This window comes from Oncorhynchus tshawytscha, unplaced genomic scaffold (assembly GCF_018296145.1).
Source record: "Oncorhynchus tshawytscha isolate Ot180627B unplaced genomic scaffold, Otsh_v2.0 Un_contig_10167_pilon_pilon, whole genome shotgun sequence".
Classification (NCBI taxonomy): Eukaryota; Metazoa; Chordata; class Actinopteri; order Salmoniformes; family Salmonidae; genus Oncorhynchus; species Oncorhynchus tshawytscha.
In genome coordinates this window covers 1-9,107 of record NW_024608364.1, presented here as the reverse complement: position 1 = coordinate 9,107, position 9,107 = coordinate 1, and positions in this window count along the sequence as shown.

Here is a 9,107-nt window from a genome sequence, read left to right as displayed (position 1 = left end):
CTTCTTGTATGTAAACACAGTCGCTAAGAAGTGTACAAGTGCCATTGCAACGGTGGTCATCACACCACAGCAATGCTTCCATGGAAGGCTACTTTGTTTCTCGTTTGCCTATGCTAAACAACTGTTCACTGACATGTGCTTTAATGACGCACGTAGCCTACCGTAGCATTGGCCTGTGGTTCTTTATTGAGCCTTGCCGTTGTTATTTTTTACAATAAATTGTGGTGTTGTGGACCAGTTGGGTTTGTGGTGTACTAGCATCTACTGTTTACTGTTGTCCGGTAGTGTCACTAAGATACCAGTAGAGAGAGGAAGTTACAGCACCAGGAAGTGAATAAGAGTATTGTTGGAAACTGACTAAATTACTTGAAACTTTTAGCATGTTTAAAACAGTGCATTTGGAAAGTATTCAGACCTTTTGACTTTTTCAACAAACAAAAAATACATTACAGACTTATTCTAAAATGGATTCCATTTTTTTTTTAATTCTCAGCAATCTACACACAATACCCCACAATGACAATGTGAAAACAGGTTTTTAGAAACTAGACACTATAAACAGAAATACCTTATTTACATACAGTACCAGTCAAAAGTTTGTACACACCTACTCATTCAAGTTTTTATTTTGTATATTCTCTCTGGGTATTAAAAATAAAGTGCATAGATTGCTAAGATTTAAAAAATATATATATTTCAGAATAAGGGTGTAATGTAACAAAATGTGGAAAAGTCAAGAGGTCTAGCAGTGGGAAGTAACGTGTTATGGTTTAGATTGAATGATTTATGTGCAAATGTATTTGTGGCCAGAGGCAAAGTACAAAGAGGGCCCGTTTCTGAAACTAGTGGACTGCGGCAGGCTGAAAGAATCTGCACTTCTTAATCTCAAGGTTTCTCCTGACTGATAAGAAGACTGGAAGATGTGTGGAGGAGTACAGCGTTTCTGGGCTGGTACTGGGACGATGACGGCACATGCCTAGCAACAGAGATGTATTGGCTGTCTAGATGTTGGATTATACCTTGAAATATACTTATACTTATGGTGTGTAGTAGTATAGTAGCATGGTGTGTAGTATAGTAGCATGATGTGTAGTATTATATTAGCATGGTGTGTAGTAGTATAGTAGAATGGTGTGTAGTAGTATAGTAGAATGGTGTGTAGTAGTATAGTAACATGGCGTGTAGTGATACAGTAGCATGGTGTGTAGTAGTATATTAGCATGGTGTGTAGTAGTATAGTAGCATGGTGTGTAGTAGTATATTAGCATGGTGTGTAGTAGTATATTAGCATGGTGTGTAGTAGTATAGTAGCATGGTGTGTAGTAGTATTGTAGCATGGTGTGTAGTAGTATATGAGCATGGTGTGTAGTAGTATAGTAGCATGGTGTGTAGTATATAGTAGCATGGTGTGTAGTATTGTAGCATGGTGTGTAGTATAGTAACATGGTGTGTAGTAGTATAGTAGCATGGTGTGTAGTAGTATAGTAGCATGGGGTGTAGTATAGCAGCATGGTCTGTAGTAGTATATTAGCATGGTCTGTAGTAGTATAGTAGCATGGTGTGTAGTAGTATTGTAGCATGGTGTGTAGTAGTATATTAGCATGGTGTATAGTAGTATAGTAGCATGGTGTATAGTAGTATAGTAGCATGGTGTGTAGTATAGTAGCATGGTGTGTAGTATAGTAGCATGGTGTGTAGTAGTATTGTAGCATGGTGTGTAGTAGTATATTAGCATGGCGTGTAGTAGTATAGTAGCATGGTGTGTAGTAGTATAGTAGCATGGTTTGTAGTAGTATTGTAGAATGGTGTGTAGTAGTATAGTAGCATGGTGTGTAGTAGTATTGTAGAATGGTGTGTAGTAGTATAGTAGCATGGTGTGTAGTAGTATTGTAGAATGGTGTGTAGTAGTACATTAGCATGGTGTGTAGTAGTATATTAGCATGGTGTGTAGTAGTATAGTAGCATGGTGTGTAGTAGTATAGTAGCACGGTGTGTAGTAGTATAGTAGCATGGTCTGTAGTAGTATATTAGCATGGTGTATAGTAGTATAGTAGCATGGTGTGTAGTATAGTAGCATGGTGTGTAGTAGTATAGTAGCATGGTGTATAGTAGTATAGTAGCATGGTGTGTAGTATAGTAGCATGGTGTGTAGTAGTATAGTAGCATGGTGTGTAGTAGTATTGTATTATGGTGTGCAGTATAGTAGCACGGTGTGCAGTAGTATATTTGCATGGTGTGCAGTATAGTAGCATGGTGTGCAGTATCTCCAACCCTCTTCCTGGAGAGATACCCTCCTGTAGTTTTTTGCTCCGACCTCAGTTGTAACTAACCTGACTCAGTTTATCAACCAGCTAATTATTATAATCAGTTGTGCTAGATTAGGGTTGGAATGAAAACCTACAGGATGGTAGCTCTCCAGGAACAGGGTTGGAATGAAAACCTACAGAATGGTAGCTCTCCAGGAACAGGGTTGGAATGAAAACCTACAGAATGGTAGCTCTCCAGGAACAGAGTTGGAATGAAAACCTACAGGATGGTAGCTCTCCAGGAACAGGGTTGGAATGAAAACCTACAGAATGGTAGCTCTCCAGGAACAGGGTTGGAATGAAAACCTACAGAATGGTAGCTCTCCAGGAACAGAGTTGGAATGAAAACCTACAGGATGGTAGCTCTCCAGGAACAGGGTTGGAGAAACCTACAGGATGGTAGCTCTCCAGAACAGAGTTGAATGAAAACCTCCAGAATGGTAGCCTCCAGGAACAGAGTTGGAATGAAAACCAGGATAGTCTCTCCATTGCAGTGTTGGAATGAAAACCTACAGGATGGTAGCACCAGGAACAGAGTTGGAAATGAAAACCTACAGAATGGTAGCCATCCAGGAACAGAGTTGGAATGAAAACCACAGGATGGTAGCTCTCCAGGAACAGACACTATGGTCCTCCAGGAACAGAGATACCCTCCTGGTAGTCCCAGGAACAGAGTTGGAATGAAAACCTACAGGATGTAACTAACCTGGAATGAAAACCACAGGATGGTAGCTCTAGGAACAGGGTTGGAATGAAAACCTACAGTTGGTAGCTAGATTAGGAACAGAGTTGGAATGAAAACCTACAGGATGGTAGCTCTCCAGGAACAGAGTTGGAATTGGTAGCTCTCCAGGAACAGAGTGAAAACCTACAGAATGGTAGCTCTCCAGGAACAGGGTTGGAATGAAAACCTACAGAATGGTAGCTCTCCAGGAACAGAGTTGGAATGAAAACCTACAGGATGGTAGCTCTCCAGGAACAGGGTTGGAATGAAAACCTACAGAATGGTAGCTCTCCAGGAACAGGGTTGGAATGAAAACCTACAGAATGGTAGCTCTCCAGGAACAGAGTTGGAATGAAAACCAGGATGTTAGCTCTCCAGGAACAGGGTTGGAGAGCTATGGTGTAGACAAATGTTAACCCCTCCCCTGCTTGGTTCCCCGTGTATCGTGTTCAGCCAGACAGTCTCTCGCCATTGCTGTGTCTGGATTCTGCTATGTTGCCACCCCCCCCCATGTCTACAAGGTTTTGCCATGCCAATGAGAGAGCGGTTTTATGTCATGCCAACGTACACCCTTCTCTTCCACAAACAGACACTCTGTCCTCCAGGGCAAAGGGCTGGGTATGGTCCATGTCCCCTTCTTAGTTAACGCCAAGGAGTGACAACGCACGTGCACACGCACACACACTCTCCAGGGAGTGTATGGAAAAGTGTATACCACACACACACACACACACACACACACACACACAACCCTTCCTCTCACTTTCTCTCTCACAAGCACAGGTCCCATGTAGCAGAACCAGTGTTGGTTTATTATGGACTGTGGAGCGGGAAGGGAGTAGGAGAGCGAGCTGGAGCGGGAGAGCGAGCCGGAGCGGGAGCGGGAGAGCGAGCGGAGAGGGAGAGCGAGCCGGAGAGGGAGAGCGAGCCGGAGAGGGAGAGCGAGCCAGAGAGGGAGAGCGAGACAGAGAGGGAGAGCGAGCCGGAGCGGAGAAATGAGCCGGAGAGGGAGAGCAAGCCAGAGAGGGAGAGCGAAGCCGGAGAGGGAGAGCGAGACAGAGAGGGAGAGCGAGCCAGAGAGGGAGAGCGAGCCAGAGAGGGAGAGCGAACCGGAGAGGGAGAGCGGAGAGGGAGAGCGGAGAGGGAGAGCGAAGCAGGAGGGAGAGGAGCTGAGAGGGAGAGCGGAGGAGAGGGGAGAGGAGCCGGAGCGGGAGGCGGAAGCAGGAGAGGGAGAGCAGGAGAGGGAGCGGAAGCAGGAGAGGGAGCGGAAGCAGGAGAGGGAGCAGCGGAAGCAGGAGAGGGAGCGGAAGCAGGAGAGGGAGCGGAAGCAGGAGAGGGAGCGGAAGCAGGAGAGGGAGCGGAAGCAAGAGAGGAGCGGAAGCAAGAGAGGGAGCGGAAGCAAGAGAGGGAGCGGAAGCAAGAGAGGGAGCGGAAGCAGGAGAGGGAGCGGAAGCAGGAGAGGGGAGCGGAAGCAGGAGAGGGAGCGGAAGCAGGAGAGGGAGCGGAAGCGGAGAGGGAGCGGAAGCCGGAGAGGGAGCGGAAGCAGGAGAGGGAAGCAGGAGAGGAAGCAGGAGAGGGAGCGGAAGCGGAGAGGGAGCGGAAGCAAGAGAGGGAGCGGAAGCAGGAGAGGGAGCGGAAGCAAGAGAGGGAGCGGAAGCAGGAGAGGGAGCGGAAGCAGGAGAGGGAGCGGAAGCAGGAGAGGGGAGCGGAAGCAGAAGAGGGAGCGGAAGCAGGGAGGGAGCGGAAGCAGGAGAGGAGCGGAAGCAGGAGAGGGAGCGGAAGCAGGAGAGGGAGCGGAAGCAGGAGAGGGAGCGGAAGCAGGAGAGGGAGCGGAAGCAGGAGAGGGAGCGGAAGCAGGAGAGGGGGCGGAAGCAGGAGAGGGAGCAGGAGGGAGAGCGGAAGCCGGAGAGGGAGCGGAAGCAGGAGAGGGGGCGGAAGCAGGAGAGGGAGCGGAAGCAGGAAAAGCAGGAGAGGGAGCGGAAGCAAGAGGGAGCGGAAGCAAGAGAGGGAGCGGAAGCAGGAGAGGGAGCGTAAGCAGGAGAGGGAGCGGAAGCAGGAGAGGGAGCGGAAGCAAGAGAGGGAGCGGAAGCAGGAGAGGGAGCGGAAGCAGGAGAGGGAGCAGGAGAGGGAGCGGAAGCAGGAGAGGGAGCGGAAGCAGGAGAGGGAGCGGAAGCAGGAGAGGGAGTGGAAGCAGGAGAGGGAGCGGAAGCAGGAGAGGGAGCGGAAGCAGGAGAGGAGCGGAAGCAGGAGAGGGAGCGGAAGCAGGAGAGGGGCGGAAGCAGGAGAGGGAGCGGAGAAGCAGAGAGGGAGCGGAAGCAGGAGAGGGAGCGGAAGAAGGAGAGGGAGCGGAAGCAGGAGAGGGAGCGGAAGCAGGAGAGGGAGCGGAAGCAGGAGAGGGAGCGGAAGCAGGAGAGGGAGCGGAAGCGGAAAGGGAGGGAGCAGGAGAGGAGCGGAAGCGGAGAGGGAGCGGAAGCAGGAGAGGGAGCGGAAGCAGGAGAGGGAGCGGAAGCAGGAGAGGAGCGGAAGCAGGAGAGGAGCGGAAGCCGGAGAGGAGCGGAAGCAGGAGAGGGAGCGGAAGCAGGAGAGGGAGCGGAAGCAGGAGAGGGAGCGGAAGCAGGAGAGGGAGCGGAAGCAGGAGAGGGAGCGGAAGCAGGAGAGGGAGCGGAAGCAGGAGAGGGAGCGGAAGCAGGAGAGGGAGCGGAAGCAGGAGAGGGAGCGGAAGCAAGAGAGGAGCGGAAGCAGGAGAGGAGCGGAAGCAGGAGAGGGAGCGGAAGCAGGAGAGGGAGCGGAAGCAGGAGAGGGAGCGGAAGCAGGAGAGGGGGCGGAAGCAGGAGAGGAGCGGAAGCAGGAGAGGGAGCGGAAGCAGGAGAGGGAGCGGAAGCAGGAGAGGGAGCAGGAGAGGGAGCGGAAGCAGGAGAGGGAGCGGAAGCAAGAGAGGAGCGGAAGCAGGAGAGGGAGCGGAAGCAGGAGAGCGGAAGCAGGAGAGGAGCGGAAGCAGAGGGAGCGGAAGCAAGAGAGGAGCGGAAGCAGGAGAGGGAGCGGAAGAGGAGGAGCGGAAGCAGGAGAGGGAGCGGAAGCAGGAGAGGGAGCGGAAGCAGGAGAGGGAGCGGAAGCAGGAGAGGGAGCGGAAGCAGAGAGGGGAGCGGAAGCAGGAGAGGGGCGGAAGCAGGAGAGGGAGGGAAGCAGGAGAGGAGCGGAAGCAGGAGAGGGAGCGGAAGCAGGAGAGGGAGCGGAAGCAGGAGAGGGAGCGGAAGCAAGAGAGGGAGCGGAAGCAAGAGAGGGAGCGAAGCAGGAGAGGAGCGGAAGCAGGAGAGGGAGCGGAAGCAGGAGAGGGAGCGGAAGCGGAGAGGAGCGGAAGCAGGAGAGGGAGCGGAAGCAGGAGAGGGAGCGGAAGCAGGAGAGGAGCGGAAGCAGGAGAGGGAGCGGAAGCAGGAGAGGGAGCGGAAGCAGGAGAGGGAGCGGAAGCAGGAGAGGGAGCGGAAGCAGGAGAGGAGCGGAAGCAGGAGAGGGAGCGGAAGCCGGAGAGAGGAGCGGAAGCAGGAGAGGAGCGGAAGCAGGAGAGGGAGCGGAAGCAGGAGAGGGAGCGGAAGCAGGAGAGGGAGCAGGAGAGGGAGCGGAAGCAGGAGAGGGAGCAGAAGCAGGAGAGGAAGCCAGAGAGGAGAGGGAGGGAAGAGAGGGGAGCGGAAGCAGGAGAGGGAGCGGAAGCAGGAGAGGGAGCGGAAGCAGGAGAGGGAGCGGAAGCAGGAGAGAGGAGCGGAAGCAGGAGAGGGAGCGGAAGCAGGAGAGGGAGCCGGAGAGGGAGCGGAAGCAGGAGAGGGAGGAAGCAGGAGAGGGAGCGGAAGCAGGAGAGGGAGCGGAAGCAGGAGAGGGAGCGGAAGCAAGAGAGGGGAGCGGAAGCAGGAGAGGGAGCGGAAGCAGGAGAGGGAGCGGAAGCGGAGAGGGAGCGGAAGCAGGAGAGGGAGCGGAAGCAGGAGAGGGAGCGGAAGCAGGAGGGCGGGAAGCAGGAGAGGAGCGGAAGCAGAGAGGGAGCGGAAGCAGGAGAGGGAGCGGAAGCAAGAGAGGGAAGCGGAAGCAGGAGAGGAGCGGAAGCAGGAGGGGAGCGGAAGCAGGAGAGGGAGCGGAAGCAGGAGAGGGAGCGGAAGCAGGAGAGGGAAGCAGGAGAGGGAGCGGAAGAGGAGGAGGGAAGCAGGAGAGGAGCGGAAGCAAGAGAGGGAGCGGAAGCAGGAGAGGGAGCGGAAGCAAGAGAGGAGCGGAAGCAGGAGAGGGAGAGGGAGCGGAAGCAGGAGAGGGAGCGGAAGCAGGAGAGGGAACGGAAGCAGGAGAGAGGAGCGGAAGCAGGAGAGGGAGCGGAAGCGGAAGGGAGAGGGAGCGGAAGCAAGAGAGGGAGCGGAAGCAAGAGAGGGAGCGGAAGCAGGAGAGGGGAGCGGAAGCAGGAGGGAGGAGCGGAAGCCGGAGAGGAGCGGAAGCAGGAGAGGAGCGGAAGCAGGAGAGGAGCGGAAGCAGGAGAGGGAGCGGAAGCAGGAGAGGGAGCGGAAGCAGGAGAGGGAGCGGAAGCAGGAGAGGGAGCGGAAGCAGGAGAGGGAGCGGAAGCAGGAGAGGAGCGGAAGCAGGAGAGGGAGCGGAAGCAGGAGAGGAGCGGAAGCAGGAGAGGGAGCGGAAGCAGGAGAGGGAGCGGAAGCAGGAGAGGGAGCGGAAGCAGGAGAGGGAGCGGAAGCAGGAGAGGAGCGGAAGCAGGAGAGGGAGCGGAGAGGAGGGAGCGGAAGCAAGAGGGAGCGGAAGCAGGAGAGGGAGCCGGAGAGGGAGCGGAAGCAGGAGAGGGAGCAGAAGCAGGAGAGGGAGCCAGAGAGGGAGCGGAAGCAAGAGAGGGAGCGGAAGCAGGAGAGAGAGCGGAAGCAGGAGAGGGAGCGGAAGCAGGAGAGGGAGCGGAAGCAGGAGAGGGAGCGGAAGCAGGAGAGGGAGCCAGAGAGGAGCGGAAGCAAGAGAGGGAGCGGAAGCAGGAGAGGGAGCGGAAGCAGGAGAGGGAGCGGAAGCAGGAGAGGGAGCGGAAGCAAGAGAGGGAGCGGAAGCAGGAGAGGGAGCCGGAGAGGGAGCGGAAGCAGGAGAGGAGCGGAAGCCGGAGAGGGAGTGGAAGCAGGAGAGGAGCGGAAGCAGGAGAGGGCGCGGAAGCAAGAGAGGGAGCGGAAGCAAGAGAGGGAGCGGAAGCAGGAGAGGGGAGCGGAAGCAAGAGAGGGAGCGGAAGCAGGAGAGGGAGCGGAAGCAGGAGAGGAGCGGAAGCCGGAGAGGGAGCGGAAGCAGGAGAGGGGGCGGAAGCAGGAGAGGGAGCGGAAGCAGGAGAGGGAGCCGGAGAGGGAGCGGAAGCAGGAGAGGGAGCGGAAGCCGGAGAGGGAGCCGGAGAGGGAGCGGAAGCAAGAGAGAGGAGCGGAAGCAGGAGAGGGAGCAGAAGCAGGAGAGGGAGCGGAAGCAGGAGAGGGAGCCAGAGAGGGAGCGGAAGCGGAGAGGGAGCGGAGAGGGAGCGGAAGCAAGAGAGGGAGCGGAAGCAGGAGAGGGAGCGGAAGCAGGAGAGGGAGCGGAAGCAAGAGAGGGAGCGGAAGCAGGAGAGGGAGCGGAAGCAGGAGAGGGAGCGGAAGCAGGAGAAGGACCAGAGGGAGCGGGAGACAGTGGTGGAGGCAGCAGGGAGAGGGGAGCGGGGGAGACAGTGGTGGAGGCAGCAGGGAGAGGGAGTGGGGGAGACAGTGGTGGAGGCAGCAGGGAGAGGGAGCGGGTACAAGAGAGGGAGTGGAGGGGGCGGAAGCAGGAGAGGGAGCCAGAGAGGGACTAGTGTTATCACACATGGCAGCATCCCAGTTGAGCCTCTACAGGGTAAGCCTGTCATCTACTGAGAGACCAGACAGGTAGCTTAAAATCCACTTAGAAATTCAACGTCCGTCTAAGTTCCCAGAACATCAGGACATGCCTTCAAGCCACCACTGGGGTAAGCTTGCATGTATCTCTGAACAGTACAGTCAGTGCTGAGACATACAGTAGAGGGAAAAGAGAGGAGCGTCTTGATCTCTCAAGGCCCTATCGCCCTCATTGTG